General features: G+C 57.1%; 1 pseudogene; it reads right to left on the bottom strand.

The window, feature by feature from the left end:
* Window positions 1–4,700, bottom strand: part of LOC105535023 — a 5,843-nt pseudogene extending 1,143 nt beyond the window's left edge.
* Between the last annotated feature and the right edge of the window lie 981 nt (window positions 4,701–5,681).

Genomic DNA, 5,681 nt, shown 5'->3' with positions numbered 1-5,681 from the left:
TTGGCTGCCCAGGAAGGTCCCTGAAGCAGCAGGGGCTGGGCTAGGGGCCAGGGACTGGGAAGAAATGCCTGATAGCCGGTGAGGAACAAGGTGCACACATGTGACTTGGAAAGAAACAAGCTTTATTTTCAGTTTTCAACAGGTACAGTGATACTTCATCATATGCTTTTGTGTGAATAGCAAATAGCAAAATATTAGAATGTAAACAGTTTTGTCAGTTTAGAGATCAAGTCATTTTTTCTTCTTGAGTGTTACCTGTCTTGGAATTTAGCTGGGTTTAAAAGTAGTGGAATTATCAGGAAATTCTAGAGAGAGCCAGTCTCCAGTTGCAGGTAGGTGTGCCTGGCACTCACCAGCTGCGGGCACAGATGCAGGCATCTCAAAGCACCAAGCGTTGCAAATGCCAGTTCTGCAGAGCCTGCAGCCTCTTCTGCCACTTGGCAAAGTTGTTCTTCAGGGTCTGCTTCAGCGTGGGCGGAATGGCACATGTTGCCACAGGCTTGGGGCTCAGAAGCAGGTTGGGGGTGGATAGAGAGACTGTCACCTTCAGTGTTCCCAGGAGTGGAGCGTGCTGGGAGTAGAGACTGCATGATTCTCACTGGGACCCAGTGAGGCCACGGCCGCCTCTGCTGCTGCGCTGCCACCCCTCCACCACTCCCTGTCTGCAGCCCAGGTGGCAGGGTTGCCCCGCTCTTCCCACATCCATGGGACTTACCATTTCTTGGAGAGGCTCTTGGTGGAGACCTTGGGGAACTGAATGGCTTTTTGGTCCCTGGATGAAGGAAGAGTCAGCAGTGAGCCCCAAACAGGCCCCAGGGATGAGGCACGGGTGACTGGACACTCACCTGGAAGAACTAGATCCAGCCTCCTTTGGGGCCGCCTGGGGCCTCTGGCTCTTTTCTCTTGGGCTGCAGCTTTAGGTCCCCCGGTACTAATATTACTCGGACTTGAGGTACTGCAGCTGAAAGACGGGGACATCAGCATGGTGGGGCCCGCAGCAGCGCCAGCCGGCACAGCCACCCCCACCACCCAGGGCCTCACCTCTTGGGCCTGCTGGATGTTGACATTCCACAGCTGGCAGGTGAGAACTTCACACTGCTGAAGTGTGGTGGGCTTTCATAGATGCGGCTGCAGTGTCACTGGAGGGTGTGCTCCCATCACCTCCCAAGCCCAAGGGTTGGGCTGTGTGGCAAGTACCCCCAGCCTGCTCTGAACACAGTGGCCAGTACCCTCAGGGCTGCTGCAGCTTCCCCATTCAGTCAGCAGCCTCATGGCTGAGGCATAGAGGACATAGCCCAGGGCAAGGAGCAGTGCCAGGGAGGGCCGAACTCAGAACAGGGAGGCCTCAAAGGCGGCCAGCAGCAGCCAGAGCATCATCTGGTAGCTACCCAGGAGGTGCAGGCTCAACCTGGGGTCATGGGAGTGGCTGGTGGCCAGTCTCTACCCATGGGGCTTACCAGGTGCCTGCTGGCCAGCGCAAGCTCGTGAGATGGTAGAGAGAGAAACTGCTGAGGAAGTCGTCCCAGGAATGCGGAGTCACCCACCATCTGGCCTGCAAACTGATGCATCAAGGCAGGGAGGCCTGGGATGGTGGCATCACAGGACAACAGTGCCCCACCCCCACAGGCCACCCTGGGACTGCACCCTGGACAGGAGCATCCAGAATCCTCTGAAGAAGCCAGGTTCGTTCTGCCCAGTCATTGCAGTCGATGGCAGACGACCACCAGAAGAGCACACAGACCAAGCTGGCAATCTCGTAGCCTAAGATGGACTGCAGCTCTGGGTTCCCCTGGTACTAAAATTTCAAACCTTGACAGCACATTGATGATTTAGAAACCTAGGCTGCAGGGACTAGTCAGAAAACACAGCTCACACACAGCTCAGAGGAGCGGAGCTGCCTCTGCTCACAGGGGAGGAGGGAGCTGGGGACAGGTCAGGGCCCAACCCATGCACCTCTGGGACAGGGACCTCTCAGCTGGTACTGACCCAAGTCTGGGAGAATGAGTCCATCCTCACCCGTGATGCCCTCGAGGAGCTGCTTATTTTCATTCTCATTCTGGGTGGTGCCCCAGGCGAGTGTGAAGTGTGTGGGCTGAACTTACTGAGTTGCCAGAGAGAAGCGCTTCTGCCCTCAGCATCAAGGTGAAGGGAGGGGAGTGGTCTTCACCCCACAGGCCTCTAACAGTACCAACAAGGCGATGGGGGTGTGGCCCTGCCTCCCACAATACTGGCTCCATCTGAGTGGGGCCTGGGTCTGGCACTTGGCTGACCACAGGCTGAGGGGGAACGAATCCTTTGAGGAAGGGGACCCTGATGGCTGTTTGTACCGGAAAACAGCCATAGTTTGTACCGGAAATATCTGGCGCAGGTACTCCAGGGCCACTTCCAGGTGGTACTCTGTTTGCTGGACACCATCCTGCCCCATCTTGTCCAGGTCATTGGCTGAGTAAGAGCCGTTGGGGTTCATGGGGCCAAAGTCCAGTCAGGACAGGAAGAAGCAACTGTAGGGCGCTCTCCACACTGGTCCAAGATGGACTTGACCGTGTGCTTGGTCTGCATAATGAGCTGAGCAAGGCGCAGGGCCTATGTGGGAGGTGCAGGCAGGTCACTGACAGACTGGCCTGTGCTGCCACCCAGGTAGGTCGGCCGGGGGCCGCAAGACCAATCCGCAGCCAGACCACTGAGTGCCAGGAGGAGCAGCTTCTGCCAGGGAAATTTTAAAGACTAAAGGATGATCTTCTAAATGTTAAATATTCCGAACAACACTGCCTTTGTTATCAGGAAAAACCAGACTTTACTGAAAAGGGGGAAGCAGATACAGCCTCAACCCTAAGCCCAGCCTTGACCCTTCCCACCAGAACACAGCACTCTGCGGGGACTGTTAAGTCCCATGACTCCAGGGTCCCTGAGGATGGGTGCTGGTGATCACTCACCAGGATGTGGGCCTCTGGCACAAATATCAGAGTGTGCTGACAGTCCTGGTCCTCCAGGCTGTAAACGTGGCTCTTCACCTCGAAGGACGCATCAGTGATTGCTGGCAGCTACAGTGACAGGGCTGTGAAGAGTCAGTGCTGGTAGTGGAGGGGTGACAAGCTCTGGCTCCAGGAACAGCTGCTCACCTGGAAGGCAGGAGACGAACCTGGTGCCCACCCAGGGCCACCAAGTACCCAGCTGCTGCCTGCAAAACTTTAGGTGGTCCCTGAGGTGTCTGGGGAGCCATGACTCAGGGGTGTCATCCTGAGGCCCTGGTTTGTAGCGTTTCTCATGCAGTAGGTGGCTGACATAGGGAGGGCGGGTGGGGTAGCTGGTGGCTCACAGAGCCCCCAGCAGTGTTTACAGGTGGCAAACACCAGGAGGAGTGACAGAAGCCAATGCCCAACCCAGTCAGGATGAACACACAGCAGAGACCTGGCTCACCACCTGAGGCAGCTGCCACGAGTCACCAGCAAGAAAGTGGGGCCACAGCTTGGACTGCAGCTCCCCACTATGGGCACACCTGCAGTCCCTTGCTCAGTGCCTGGTGGTTGCAGGGCAGGCGGGGGTGCAGCCAGTCTCTCACTTCAGGGTGCAGAAGTGTCCCAGGAGTCTCCACAGCACCCTTTCCTGGGGGCCACTCTGAGCACGTGGTTCCCTTCTGCAGACCTGCCACTCACCAGCTAAGGTCCTGGCCTGGTCTGGCTGGGTCGGGGTCTGCCAGATGGGCCCAGACTGAGGACTTACCTGGATTATCTCGGTCACTGTTGGGCTGGGCAAAGACTGACCACTGGGAACATCATGAGTGCATGTTTGGGGCTGACTAAGTCTGTGCAGAGCTCGCGGTTCAGGAAGACCACGAACGGCTTTGTGTACATCAGCAGATTCTCCTGGACAGAGAGTGCCCTGGGGACTGAGGTGGCAATTTGGGATCAGCCCTCTCGATGGGGGCAGGGGCTGCACCACTCCGTGCCCATAAGACCGCTGCTGGTCCCTGGACTTCCAGACTCTCTGGCCAAGGTGATAAGATGTCATAGATGATAGCTTAGAGGGCTGTGGGTGGGCACGGAGAGCAGGCCAGATCTGGGCAGGTGACACCCAGGCCCTCTGAGGACACTGTATTTTTGGCAAGGCTGAGGCCCGTTTCCAAGAGGAATGAGGCCACCATGGCAGAGGCTGGCTCAGCCTGTGAGGGCCAATGGACGATCCCCCAGAGGATCCAAAGGGGAAGGGCTTGGGCGAGAAGAGGTTAGTGGGCACCCCAGGTGCCACAGCCTGGAGGTCTGCCATGAGGATCAAGCAGGGGATGAGGGCAAGACGGCCACTGCTGTACTCTCCTCTGTGCAGGTGAGGGTCAAGGGATAGTTTGGGTGTTGCTGAATGTTTATCTGGACCAGAAGTGGGAGGGGACAGGGCAGGATGGGTCACCGGTGCACTGCTTCCATGGGAAAGCAGTTTTAGGACCTGGCAAAGTTGAGTCTAGGAAAGGCTGAACTGTGCTCCACTAGGGAAGGCCTGGGAGAAAACCACAGGAGACCACTGGGGCCAGGGCCAGGTTGACCCCAGGATAGGCGGCTGGCTTGGTTTACTGGCCCACAGAGCAACATTCATCCTCAGGAGCCAGTGGCATGACTGTGAGGAGAGAGGCTGAGGCTTATTTTTCCAACTCACCGGGAGTCCATGGAACTGTCACTGCTGGGAGGCTGCTTGTCGGAGTATGTTGCCATGGCTGCAGGTAGGTCAGCCACATCCCCAGGACCTGTGGGAGGGGGTGTGACCTGAGAGCCTAGTGGCTGGGGGCCAAATCTTCTGGTGGCCTGGAGTCTGTGTCCCAGCTGGCAGCTGGGTGGGGCTGGCTCTCCTCCATACCCCAGAGGGTGCAGGAGAGATGTGCACAGCCCTGTGAGGTTTGGCTCTGTTGGTGGCCATGGGTGGGCTTTTCCCAGCCCAAGGGGCTCAGTGCTTCCTGGACAGGTAAGAGTAGGAACCTGCCTGGCACCAGAAAGCTGGGACAGGGCAGGGCTTTCCTGTACCTGAGGGTTTTCCTGTACCTGAGGGTTTGCTTTGGAAACTAAAAGAACCATGTGGCCCTCCAACAGCTCCCTCTTCTCTGACTTCTCTATACTTGTTCTCATTTGCCACAGGGGACCACTCTCATTAGGATACACAGAGAACACAGACAAGTGTGACACGGCAATACTCAAGAGTTTTGAACGATGTGTCCAGGGGCTAGTGGCCAAAGCAATGCTGCATGAAAAGGTCGTTTTTGCTGGACAAACGTTGGGACGGGGCCTTGCAGGAAATAGGGTCACCTGCTGCTTGCCCGGTAAGGAGGCCCTGCTCACAGATGAGCCCAGGGCTCCCATCAAGGAGGGTCAGCTCTGCCAGGGGAGAGCACTGGGGATCTCCAGGAGGTCAGAGTTGGCTTCAGCCCCTGTTTCTCAGAGGAAGAAATCAAGGTTCAGAGGGGCCAGTGAACATCCCAAGGAGACACAGTACATAGGGGGCTGAGCCAGTGCAGCTCCCACATGCTCCTCATCTCAGTTCTACACAGACAGCCCACTTTGGTGGGCCTGGAGTCAGGGCCACACCAGCTCTTCTGATAGGAGTAGGGAGGAGCTAGAGATGGCAGCATGATGAGGCCTCTGGCCAGTCTGGTGAGAGAGGCTCTGGGAGCCCGCTGGTCGGGGCAATGAGGCACCTGCCTA

The sequence above is a fragment of the Mandrillus leucophaeus genome, unplaced genomic scaffold (assembly GCF_000951045.1).
Source record: "Mandrillus leucophaeus isolate KB7577 unplaced genomic scaffold, Mleu.le_1.0 Scaffold1403, whole genome shotgun sequence".
Taxonomy (NCBI): domain Eukaryota; kingdom Metazoa; phylum Chordata; class Mammalia; order Primates; family Cercopithecidae; genus Mandrillus; species Mandrillus leucophaeus.
The sequence above is the reverse complement of the archived record's forward strand: the minus strand, read 5'-3'. Positions and strand labels throughout refer to the sequence as shown.